Source organism: Schistocerca nitens, chromosome 3 (genome assembly GCF_023898315.1).
Source record: "Schistocerca nitens isolate TAMUIC-IGC-003100 chromosome 3, iqSchNite1.1, whole genome shotgun sequence".
In the NCBI taxonomy this organism is placed as follows: domain Eukaryota; kingdom Metazoa; phylum Arthropoda; class Insecta; order Orthoptera; family Acrididae; genus Schistocerca; species Schistocerca nitens.
This window is the reverse complement of record NC_064616.1, coordinates 757,766,447-757,780,447: the sequence shown is the minus strand read 5'-3', so window position 1 is coordinate 757,780,447 and position 14,001 is coordinate 757,766,447.

The following is a 14,001-nucleotide window of genomic DNA, read 5'->3' as shown; positions in this document are numbered from 1 at the left end:
GCTCCCCAAATAGCAAAACTCCTTTACTACTTTAAGTGTCTCATTTCCTAATCTAATTCCCTCAGCATTACCCGACTTAATTCGACTACATTCCATTATCCTTGTTTTGCTTTTGTTGATGTTCATCTTATACCCTCCTTTCAAGACACTCTAGACTAGGTACTGATCATGAATGTAGGGCATTTGATGCTCTAGTTAGAATTCTATCTTCTGTATTTGGGGTAAAATTGTTCAGTTGTCTACATCTAACAGCCAAAACCTATCAATTTCTAAATCTCTTTTTGGTGGTATCATCATCATCATCATCATCATCAAGATTTTCTACCACTGAGCTTGATAGGAACTTTGTGAAAAATATGCCTGCATTGATTTCTGTCTTCATATAGCTTTTCTCCCGCCACTGCATTCCATGTTAATCCTCTTGTATTGAGACATTCATTAACCTGTTCTGCTCATCTCTTCCTAAGCTGCCCAGTCGGCCTTTTTCCTGGTATCTCCATCTCCAAATACCGAAACGGAGCCTTCACATGACCTAACAACGTCAATTTCACAGCACTCATTCTTTCTTTCATGGTCAAGGTTACCTGCAGATCTCTCCTTATATATTCATTCCTGACTTTTCCTCTCCTGATTTTTTGCAGAGCTGACCTAAGGGACTTCATTTTACTCTAGTGTTATGTAAATATCAAACTCAACATCTACAGAACATGAATATTCATAACTGCAATATACTTGTCATCCAGTTGTTTTAACTGCAATTATTGCAACTACTGAGTAATGAAGAAAATATAGCAGTTAAGTGAAGGTAATGCAATTACGTTTATCATGAGTGAAAAGTGCTTGACTTGCCGTAGAATTGTTAGGTCGGGGCTTTGGTGTGATGGGTGCTGTAGTTTTTTCCATGTGGGTGACTGTAGTGGCGTGGGAATAGGGGAAGTAAATGAGACTCATCAGTGGTTTTGTAGGATTTGTAGTAGAGATAGGAAGATACTAGAATAGGAGGGGAAATTTGCCGCCCTTCAGGCTGAGTTAGACAAGGCCAGGGGAGATCTTGACAGGTTAAGGAGGGAGAAGGGTAAAGAGAGGTGGGAAGTGGCAACAGGCAACAGGAGGAACAGGCCTAGAACTTTGTCTGACAGCTTTATGGTGAATGTGGAAAATAGAGTTGACCTGTTGCTTCAGTTAGAAGCTGGTGAGCCTCAAGCAGTTGCAGGTGTAGACAGGGCACAACCAACTTTCAGCAGCAAATTGAAAAGTAAGAATGTAGGGAAATCAGTAAAGAGAAAGAAAGTGTTGTTGTTAGGTAGTTCCCATGGAAGAGGTGTTGGCCAACTTTTCAGGATGAACTAGGATCAGAACACCAGATCACCAATTTTTTTAAACCTAGTGCTGGTCTGGAGCAGGTGACAGAGGATTTAGGATCACTTTGCAAAGATTTCACTAAGGAAGACACCGTGGTTATAGTGGGTGGGGCAGGTAGCAGTATTGACAGAGATCCTGGGTACAGTATAGAGTGTGACATGGCGAAGATTGCATCAGCATCGAAGCATACTAGTGTTGAGTTTGTATCTGTTCTTGGGCGCCATGGCCGACCTCATTTGGACTCTTCTGTCAAGAGAGTTAATTTGGAGCTGGAACGGCTGCTCATGTCGGGTGCGGGGTCACACATTGGTGTGGTTCATGTTGATTCTCTCAGTAGGTGGGATTATACTAGGCATGGCCTTCACCTCAACAGGAAGGGGAAGGGTAAATTGGCTGGGGAAATAGCAGGAAAGTTAAAGGGTGAGGCACTGTCATGAGTGGTAAAATACCAGTGGTTATAGGATTCAGAAAAGACCCTTTTTTAGGGTAGGGAGGACAGAAAGAAAGCAAATTTTAAGAGAGGTTAGAACTGAGACAAACCTTCAGTATGAGAAAGAAATCAAAAAACATAATTCCAGCTTATTACATCAGCATAAACAGCCAATGGTTAAGAATTTTCAACTGTCAGCAGATATTTTAACTCCACCCAATTTTAACTCAGTCAATGTGAAATGTCAGCTATTTTTATTGCATCAAAATATTCGAGGACTGAGAAATAAAATTAATGAATTAACTATCTGCATAGATGAATTAGAGTCTTCAAACCCAGCTGGCATAATCCGCCTCTCTGAACATCATGTGACCACTGGTATAGAACTTTTAAGTGTTACAGGGTTTAGGTTAGCATCTCACTTTTGTAGATCAGAAATGGAGAAAGGAGGAGTTGCCACATTCATCAGGAACTGTCATAAATTTAAGAACATAGACATTCATAAATTTTGCCTAGAACAGCATATGGAAGCATGTGCAACAGAATTAGAATTTCACAAAAAATCCTTCATAATATTAAGTGTATATCGAGCACCTGCAGGTAACTTTAATCTGTTTGTAAACCACCTTGAAGCTGTACTGGCCCATTTAACAACCAAAAACAAAGAAATAGTGGTTGCTGGTGATTTCAATGTAGATTTCCTTAAAGACTCTCCCAATAAGAACTTATTTGAGTTAGTAACACTATCATTCAACTTAATTCCCACTGTAAAGTTCCCCACTAGGATAGCCACTTGCTCACAAACAGCCATTGTTAATATCTTTATAGAAAAGTCCAATGAACAAAATTATATTACAAAACCAATAGTCAATGGCCTCTCAGACCATGACATGCAGTTCCTTCTGTTAAATGTTAATACTGAACAGGATATAAAATCTGTTAAATCTGAGCTCAAGAGGGTAATCAGTAAGCCAAAAATTGATTATTTTAGAACACTCCTCAGAGACATTCACTGGACTGATGTTTACAGTGCTCATGGCATGAATGAAAAATATAACATTTTTGCTAATAAAGTGCTTACCTTATTCGAACACTGCTTTCCCCCAAAACTTACCAAGGTTAGAGCAAAGTCTACAAAGAAGCCATGGATTACTCGAGGAATAGGGGTATCTTGTAAAACAAAAAGAAAACTGTATCTGTCAATCCGAAACATTTCCAATGTTGATGCTATAGCACATTATAAGAAGTACTGCAAAATATTAAAGACTGTAATACGGATGTCAAAGCAAATATATTACAAGGAACAGATAGTCATATCAGATAACAAAATAAAGACATTATGGGATATAGTGAAGGAAGAGACCGGTAGAACCAGACATGAAGAGGAACAAATAGCATTAAGAGTAAATGATACATTGGTGACAGATGTGTATAGTGTTGCAGAACTTTTTAACAAACATTTTATAACTGTTACTGAGAAGATGGGGTTGTCAGGTTCGGTCTGCTGCTATGGATTACCTTAGACCAGACATTTCAAGTAACTTCCATAATATGAATTTGACCCTCACTATCCCAACAGAAATAATGTCCATCATAAAATCTTTAAAATCAAAAACATCTAGTGGGTATGATGAAATATCAACAAAGTTAATTAAAGAATGTGATTCTGAGCTAAGTAACATATTAAGCTATCTGTGTAACCAGTCGTTTATCAGTGGAATATTTCCTGAATGGCTCAAATATGCTGAAGTTAAGCCACTGTTTAAGAAGGGAGATAAAGAAATAGCATCAAATTTCCGTCCAATTTCACTGTTGCCAGCATTCTCAAAAATTTTCGAAAAAGTAATGTACAGTCGTCTTTATAACCATCTTATCTCAAGTAACACACTGTCAAAGTTACAGTTTGGATTTCTAAAAGGTTCTGATATTGAGAAGGCTATCTACACTTGCAGTGAAAATGTGCTTAATTCATTAGACAAAAAATTGCAGGCAACTGGTATATTTTGTGATCTGTCAAAGGCATTTGACTGTGTAAATCACAATATCCTTTTAAGTAAACTAGAATATTATAGTGTAACAGGAAATGCTGCAAAATGGTTCATATCTTATATCTCTGGCAGGAAACAAAGGGTGATATTAGGAAATAGACATGTATCAAGCTATCAGGCAGCATCCAACTGGGAACTAATTACATGTGGGGTCTCACAAGGTTCCATTTTGGGGCCCTTACTTTTTCTTGTGTATATCAGTGACCTTTCATCAGTAACATTACCAGATGCCAAGTTTGTTTTGTTTACCGATGATACAAACATTGCAATAAATAGCAAATCAAGTGTAGTCTTAGAAAGATCAGCCAATAAAATATTTGTGGACATTAATCACTGGTTCCTAGCCAATTCTTTGTCACTAAACTTTGAAAAAACACACTACATGCAGTTCAGAACTTGTAAGGGGTGTCCATAGAGTATATGTATAACATACGATGACAAGAAGATAGAAAAAGTGGACAGTGTTAAATTCTTGGGATTACAACTTGATAATAAATTCAACTGGGAGGAGCACACCTCAGAACTGCTGAAGCGTCTTAACAAATCTCTGTTTGCAATGCGAATTTTGTCAGACATAGGGGATATAAAAATGAAAAAGCTGCCATACTATGCTTACTTTCATTCCATAATGTCATATGGGATTATTTTTTGGGGTAATTCATCAAGCCAAGCTAAAGTTTTCTGGGCACAAAAACGTGCAGTAAGAGTTATATGTGGTGTGAACTCAAGAACATCCTGCAGAAGCCTGTATAGGGAACTAGGGATACTAACTACTGCTTCCCAATATATTTATTCCTTAATGAAATGTGTCATTAAAAATATACCACTTTTTCAAACCAACAGCTCAATTCATGGAATCAATACTAGAAATAAGAATAATCTTCACAAGGATTTAAAGTCACTTAGTCTTGTACAAAAAGGTGTGCATTATTCAGGAACACACATTTTCAATAACTTGCCAGCAGCCATAAAAAGCTTAAGGGGAGTTGGAATGCCCTATCTCGCCAATGTTAAATTTGCTAACTTTGTGTACCTTTTTCTTTGGAACTATTATCTTCAGAACTTTGAAATTCTGGCAGAGGTTTTCAGCATATATTGTGAGCCCACTGAACTAGAACCAATGTTTTCTTTTTGTTGGTATAGTATTTATGAATTTTTTACCATTAAGCCATTTTTTATTGGAAAAAGTATAACATAAACTTCCCTAGTTCAGAGAATAAGCCAGTTCTTGTCATGATTCTAGTTCAGTGGCCTCTTTGAACTGTTTTGCAGCATTTCTGAAAATTTGAATGTTGTTGGTTGAGTGGTTTATGAGATAAAGGTACATGTAACACTAAAAATGTCAAATGCCAGAAAATGCGATTAAAGTAATTTATTATGAAAATTCACAAATACCTTTTATTCTATTATCAAAAGTGTCCAGCAGAGTAATCAGGGTCATCTTCTAGTTCTTCTTCTTCACCTAGAAGCTTTCTTCTCCTTGCTGCCCTTGCTTTTTTTGTATTAAATTCAGCTGCATACTGAGCCTTCCTTACTCGCACGCTGTCCAGAAGCTGAAGACCTCTGATGGTGTTGATACCAGGAGCAATGCCGAGCCTTGCCATGACCTTTAGCCTACCCATATGACCATCATTGAATGAAATAACAGCATCACTGACTCCCCATTTCAATGTTTTTATCCCAACAAATACATTCTTAGGTACACGAGTCCAAATGAGGTTGTTGAACGACTCGTTTTGATTCTGGGTACAACCATGAAGACATTCTCTATATATTGGTTTAATTACTTCCATAACAGCCAATGGAATATAATTTTTATGGTGATAAGGATCCCCAGTAGCTTGAGATTTTCTATAATTGCACCATGACTGAGGACCATCTGGACAAGCAAAATGTTGAGGATTATCATCAGTTGATGATCGATGTAAATATGTGGCCCATACAGCTTGTCTCATTTCCTGCAAATTATTTGCATTATTTCTTATTGCCATACCATAGTATTGTTGTAATTCATTTATAATTTTATCTGACAGGCGACCTCTAATGGTTTTACCATCTGACAAAATTTTGTCCTTCAGATTCTGTTTCAGTTTCCTTAGACGAGTGCCCATTCGTTTCTGAACATGACCGACACATTCTAGTTTAGTTATTGTCTTATTGACATATGGCATGGATTCTGTAACACTTTTGTATGCCTTGGAGTCCCCATCTCCAAGGAATTTTGTGTAAAATACTCCCCGTTCTTTTTCTGATCTGCTAAACATTTTCACAGCAGCGGCAGCCTCCATGCCTCCACTCGTACCTTCATAATTCTTGCTACATATGTGAGCTGCTTCTTTCTTACCAGATGCACAATGGTAACAATGTTTAGTGAGCACTTCATAGTCCAAAACTTTACCGCTGTCCACACTAGTAACAGTAGCAACAGCATTTTTGGATGTGTGACCCCTTTTCTGCCAGGTTCCATCAAAAGCAACAGGGATATCTGGGTTTCCTTCATTTATATATTTTGCTTCACTGGCAGCAGCTTTCATTGATAAATCTGCTACAGACTGAACAGCATCTCCTATCACTTCAGTGTAATTGTCAATTTTAGCAGGTGGAGGTGGAAGATTCATTATGGCACAAAATGTTTGAGCAGCAGTATGTCCTTTACCAATTGCTCTCATTGCATACATTAGCCTGATATTACTCTCAAACAAATTGCTACTGCATGTTTTAGAGCTCCAAAAACAGGTCTCATTTTCACAACTGGCACAAACTATAGCAATTTTGCAGGAAAGTCCTATAGAGTTTGTTATGTTCATATCAAAAGAACCTCCACAAAGATTACAACACAAACATTTCTTCATAAACTCAGTAAAAACAGGAAAGTCGACTAAAACATATTGTTCATTAGAAGCTTCATCTGTAATTTCACTTGCACAGTTTGATAACTTCTTTTTTGATGCACTGGTGGGCGTGTCTCCTTCACACATCTCAGCTGTACAAACGTCAGAACTTTCACCAGCATCAACAGGTGCTGAAGCAGAATCACTTGAACAAACGTTATTTGTAAATCTATTACCGCGAAACTTTCGCTTTTTAAATAATGATGCACTCCTAGGCATCGTAGAAACTACGCACTCACCACTGAAAGTCAAAACAAGACAGATAACAAACTCCAAATGAGCGACAAACTAAACTCGAGGCTCAAAACAAACACTCACAGATCAAAAACTGAACAATAAACACAGCTAGTCGTAAAAACAATGGTACCTATGGAAGGATCAAAGATTCTACAACTGAAGAGTGAAATCCACAGCCTTCTATATGTAATGTTTTCGGAAATGCGAAGATTTAAATGTGTACAAATCACAAGATGGGTAACTTTGCTGGGCGCACATGTAATTTTGAAAAATTAAATAAAAATACTTCCAATTGGAATTTCTTAACAAATTTTGCACCATTTTAAGCAGAAAATTTCAAATTAAGTTATAAGGTTAAAAACTGAAAATGTGAATTTTTTCCATTTTCCGGCATTCCAACTCCCCTTAACAACCAATGAAATTCAGTTGAAGAGAAGCCTAAAGGATTTATTGGTGGCCAACTCCTTCTACTCCATTGATGAATTTCTTAGTAAAACCAACTGATTTGTATATAAGTACAACATAACTTCTGCACAATTTCATTGCAGTAATGTGTTCATTGAAAATTTGTGTGTGTGTGTGTGTGTGTGTGTGTGTATGTGTGTGTGTGTGTGTGTGTGTGTGTGTGTGTGTGTGTGTGTGTGTAAGTATAATCTAACTTCTGCACCATTTCAGTGCAGTAATATGTTCATTGTAAATAAGTATTACAGTAGTTGTATTACATTTTTATTACCTTATAAATAAATAAAGAACTTTTTATTTTAAATTCAGTGCATTAGTATTTGTAAAATTACTCTTAGTGTTCATTAAAAAATGACGATCATTCCACTTGGGACCTGTGGAATGGTACATTAGCTTATTTGTTTTAGTTGTAAATATTTGTCATGTATTGTTGTTTTTCTGACATGTTCCACGTCCTGGAGGACCTCCTCACTACGGATCAATTGGAATGAAGGTAAATCCAATCTAATCTAATCTAATTAAAAATTGAGGTAATGGCAAGTTAAGCTGTTCAGATATTTTCAGTTAAATGCCCATGAAGTATATATCGATCTGTGTAGACAATAACTAAAATATAAGTAAGAGCACAACCTACAATTGCTGTCATTAATAATAACATAACTACAGTACTGTCATGGAAAAATGGAAACTGATCCATTAATCATCTTGTAATGATTAATCTGTCATGTTTCCATTAAAGGATTATAATAAATAGTCATAACTTTATTGTAGAGTTTAAATATATTGCAATAATCCGCTATGTTAGAATCTAGAAATTAATGACAACTCTCACTGTTCTGCAAAAGAGTTATTTTTTAGTCATTCAATTGATCTGCTTGTGTTACTTCTAAATATAATTGCTCAGATTGTAATTACTTTTTCTCATATGATTACAACAAATATGTTGATTCTGACAACTGTGGCTGTAGATCCAGTACCTGATAGTACATTTCATGGTTTATATGGATCTGCATAGTGAAAATATCGTAGTGGTATGCCTGCTATTCCTGGGAAGTATTGACAGAGGAAAGTGAGATTTACTCTAATAAATATAATGGCAAATTGAATTTTTAATCATGCATTATTTATAGTTGATCCTGTAAGAAAGGTTATCATTGCATGACATCTCGTATAAGTGCAAATACCGCTCCTGTAGGTAGTACATAATGGAAGTGTGCTACAGCATAGTGAGTGTCATGTAGGACAATATCAAGAGAGAAATTGGGTAATACTAATCCTGTTAGGCATCCAACGTTGACTAAACAAGAAATTCCTAGAGCTCAAAGTGATAGCTTGAATTTTGTTATGTATGATGTTGCTAAATGTCTGAGTACCTTAATCCCTGTTGGTACAGGAATATTATTGTTGCTGATTTTAAATATGTTTTCGTTTCGATCTCCATTCCTGATATAAATACATGACATGCTAATACAATGAATCCTTTTATTCCAGTTGATAAAATGGTATAAACTATACCTAGCATTACAAATAACTCATTTTTTCCACTTTATTGACATAAAATGAGTATAATAATACCAAATCTTGGTAAAATAAAAATATAGACTCATGGGTGAGGAACGAATCAAATAAGAGATCCTCCTACAGGATTAAAGAATGAGGTGTTTAGGTTTAGGGATTGTTAATAATAAGGTAATAGCACCTCCTGGAAATGGAAGTGATATAAAGAGGAAAAGAGCTGAAGTGGCAACTGATCATACAAACAGTGGTGTTTGGTTTAAAGTTATTATTTCTGATTGTATATTAATCATAGTTGTAATTAAATTTGTTTCCCTAGACTAGAAGAAACACCTGCTAACAGTAAAGAGAAAATAGATAGGTCTACTGAGGGTCCACTAAGGGTAGTAGCTTCTGCTGGCTTGGGGGTAAATTCATCACATATGAGTGCCATTATCTACTATAGAAGTTGTAAGAAGAAAGGTCAATGATGGTGGTTGTAGTCAAAAACTTAAGTTATTTATTCAAAGGAATGTTGTACCTTATTCTCCAATTATTACAAGTATAAGTTAATTACCAGATCCCCAATTATAACATGTGTTACTGTAAAGTAAATTGTGAAGAATGCATGAGCTGCAATCACAATATTGTAAATCTGGCCATCTCCAACTAACAATCCAGGTTGTCCTAACTTACCATGAATAGTTATTTTTATTGATGTTCTTATGATTATGGCTAATACTATTGTTTGTTGAGAATAATCATTATTGCAGTGAGATTGTTGAAAATACATATATAAAAATTTAAACCTAATTATGATCAATTTTCTCTCTTGTCAGAAAGTTGGCCTTCTATTCCATTCTGACCATAGACTGTAATTCTAGAAGTCTAAAAATTTTACAAAGGCATAAAAGACCATTATTTTAATTACAAGTTTGAAGGTTACTAGTTTGTTTAACTTATGTCCTTAGTATCAGCAAATTAAAGCTGATGAAGATATTAATGCTATTGTTGAAATTATAACAGTTGTAGGTAGTATAAATCTTGATTTTTGAGACCTAATTTTTACTGATAATGAATATTCTGTGTATGATATAACAATGATTCAGAAGTGATTTGTATGTAACAGTATAGTGTAATAGTTGTTAATAGTATCATACTTGTTATTAAAGTTGATTGATTGTTTTCTGTAAGTCGTTGTTTAACTGTTCATTTTGGAAAGAATCCAAGAAAAGCAAGTAACCATTCAAGTGATAGTAGTGATAGAAATATCATCAATTTAATTTCTGTTTTAATATATTTCTTGGTCAGTAGATTTCATTTATAAAGAACACACTTATTTTCTTGCACACAAAGACTATAATTAATCTTAATAATGGATAAATAATAAAATAAGTTCTCAAATATTTTGTCTAACAATTTGTGATGTAATTATCCATCCTAGATGTTTATTTTATAAGTATGCTGGAAGTTGTGTGGTTAGACCTCCTAAGGCACCAACAATAATTTTTAAGGCAGCGTTGATGAAAATACATTTCTCAATTGGGTACACTATGATAAAACTATTATCAGAGCCACTTTTTGTCATGCTAGTAATATTACAAAATTAGGTTAACTTAATGCTCCTATAACTTCTGGAAATCGATAGTGAAAAGGAGCAACTTCCGTTTTCAATAATAACCTAGATCTCATTATTATGTATGGAATAAATACTCTTTCTCATCCTTTTAGGTGTTTAAATTCAGTCAATGAAATAGAAAATAAACAGTTAGCGCGACGGCACTCTACTTGGCAGGGCAGCGACGACCACATTGAACAGATGACGTTACAGTGCCCCGCCTGCGCGGAAAACCAATCCGCTCTGCCACAGACATTCTCAGCTGGGCCTAAGCCTCAACTGCCATGGCAACGAGTGCACATTGACTTTGCAGGACCATTTTGGAAAGCTCGTTGATTTATAGTGATAGACTCTTTTAGCGAATTCCTATTTGCAGTGCCTATGGCTTCTACCACATCACGTATCATTATTCAGGGGTTATTCCCCATATTTTGCGTAGAAGGTTTGCCAGAAGTACTTGTTTCGGACAATGGACCACAGTTCACTTCACTTGCAGTTTTGTGAACGAAATGGCATTTGTCATCTAACAAGTGCTCCATTTCACTCCCAGTCCAGTTGAGAAGCACTTTTATGCAACAGATGGCCAGGCTTCGCACCAACCACACACAGGAACAGGCGCTGCAACTCTTTCTCGCCTCCTATCACTCCCAGCCACAAGACAGACCAACGCTGGTGAAACTTCTGTATGGCCGCCGCCATCGGTCGCTACTACACTTGCTACTCCCACCACAGCATATGGCACCACCAATGGTCCGCAAGTATCACTTTGCACCATGAGAGCTTGTTCTTTTCAGGATTAGGCATGATTCACGAACGCACTGGCTCTTCTAAGTATTTGATTGCAGGTCCCGATGGCTTGCAGCGCTGCCACCAGAACCAAATTCGCGTATGTCATTTGCCCCGTGATTCTGCTGCTTTTATTCCCTCAGATTCACGGCCTCACGAGACCATGCGGCTTTGGCAGCCGCCTGCTGGTGCCACCACGTCACACCAAGAGGATCAGATGGAGGATGTACCCTCGCCCCCGCTGATCCCTCTCGCCGACCCCATGGACCTGGACCCGCCATCACTGTCACTATCGCTGTCATTGCCCCAGGAAATGTCCTCAGGCCTGGACATGTGCCCCAGCAGCAGTATTCCATAGGATGTTCCTGTTACCTCTCACGCCAGACGATGGTGGGGTACGGTCGGGAGTACGCCGTCCTCCACAGTCACGGTTCCCAGCTCATCTCTACATCTCTACATTGAGCGTCCTGCCTCCCTCCCGTTGTCGTTCCCAGCCTCCCTACACGACAATGGTGCTGCATTTTGCGAGGGAGGAATGCTCTGACGTAAGCTGTCGCCAGCACACTGGTCAAATGGTTCAAATGGCTCTGATCACTATGGGACTCAACTGCTGTGGTCATCAGTCCCCTAGAACTTAGAACTACTTAAACCTAACTAACCTAAGGACATCACACACATCCATGCCCGAGGCAGGATTCGAACCTGCGACCGTAGCAGTCGCACGGTTCCTGACTGCGCGCCTAGAACCGCGAGACCACCGCGGCCGGCGCACACTGGTCAGCAAAGAGATTGCAAGAAGATCGATAATAGGCGCTTCCTTCCGAATTCGAGGCCAGCGCTTTAATTAATATCCACTCGGTTCCCGCAAGGGTGAAAGGGGAGGAGTCAAATCTGTGCATTTTATTCTAATGCATTTCAACACAAGAATGTTAAGTTATGAACTTCACGAACCACGTGAACACTGCAAGGTGAATTCTTGTGAAAGTAGTTTTATATCAGAGATCTAGTACATAACCGTTCACAAATAGTTGGTGTTACTGAACCACACATGATTTATCACTCTGAGAATTCAGTATCATGTGAATCCCAAATGTGCTGCAATCGGAGCCTGTAATCATTGTGCTATGGTATCAAAGAGGGCTAAGGGAACTCTCACCTCGCGGATTGTACGAACGCCCACAAATGCATCAACAGTGGTTCTGCAGAGGTTAGCACAGTGGACTCGCATTCGGGAGGACGATGGCTCAAATCCCTGTCCGGTCATCCAGCTTTAAGTTTTACGTGACTTCCCAAAAGCGCTCCAGTCAAATGCCGGGTTGGTTCCCTTGAAAATGGCACGGCCGATTCCCTTTCCCATCCTTTCTAAATCCGATTTTGTGCTCCGTTTCTAATTACCGCGCTGTCGGCAGGACGTTAACCGCCCTTTTTCTTTTGGAGGACCATTATGAACAAGTTGCCCGACCGACGATACCCCGTACTCACATTTCAGTCGGACGTGTAGGACGGAGAAGCTGCGGGATTCCTTGGTCTTCAAAGAACACTCGCATATTCATTGTGACAGGATGACGAACGGTGGTTCAAATGGCTCTGAGCACTATGGGACTTAACTTCTGAGGTCATCAGTCCCCAGACCGTAGCGGTCGCGCGGTTCCAGACTGTAGCGCTTAGAACCACTCGGCCACTTCGGTCGGCGACGAACGGTGTTCTATTAAAATAAGGCATAGAGAAATGATTGAAAAGGGATAGTACCCCTGGCCTCAGAAATTTCATGTTGAATCAGTTTGCGTTCAGAGTGCACTCAGTATGCATGGGCCAGTACACAGGGTAATTCTGTGGTGAGATTACAAACTTTCAGAGATGATGGAGATGGATAGATGTATCAGTTTGAGGTCAGGGGCCCTGGTCCGGAAATGGCCAAGTCCGACGTTATAAGCGAAAATCGTTCTGATACCTCTGACAGTAGAATACATATACCGACACTCTTGTTGCTAAGACTATAGTCTAGGCAACTTTCAGAGGTGGTAGTATGGTCCAAAACAAGAAAAAATTGTCAAGTAAACACACTCACTCCGTTGGCTTCTTTGGGGTGTGACGATCCCGTGTGGCTCTCACTATCTGCCTCCAGTTCTTTCTGTTTCGTGCCCCTTTCTCCCATTCAGTGATATCCAGCACTCTGCAGTCTGGGGTCACCTCGTCTTGTCATCTACTTCTTGGCCTTCCACAGGATCTTGAGCCTTCGATCTTCTTGGGAATGATCTCTAGCGAGGGTTAGCTGGCTAGCTTAACTGGTTCTTCGTTGAATCTCAAAACACATATTTGTGTAGCTTGTCAAATTTTGGCCCAAAGAATTTTCTATACGATTTATTTTGGAAGACTGCGAGTTGGTGTTCTTCTTTTTTGGTCAAGCTTCATGCTTCCGCTCTGTGTAGCAGTACTGGCCTGATGATTGTGTTGTAGAATTTCAACTTGGTTCTCCTGAAAAAGAGTGTTGAGGATAGAAGCTTTTGGAGGGAAAAGTAAACTTTGTTTGCGTTCCGTAGTGTAGTTTGGTACTCGACGTGTCTTCTATTGCAGTCATTTACATTTACACCAAGATATTTGAAGTTGGGAGTGTTCTTGAAAGTGGACTTTTCAAGTGAAGTTTATATCACGTTCTCCTGTAGTCATATTTTC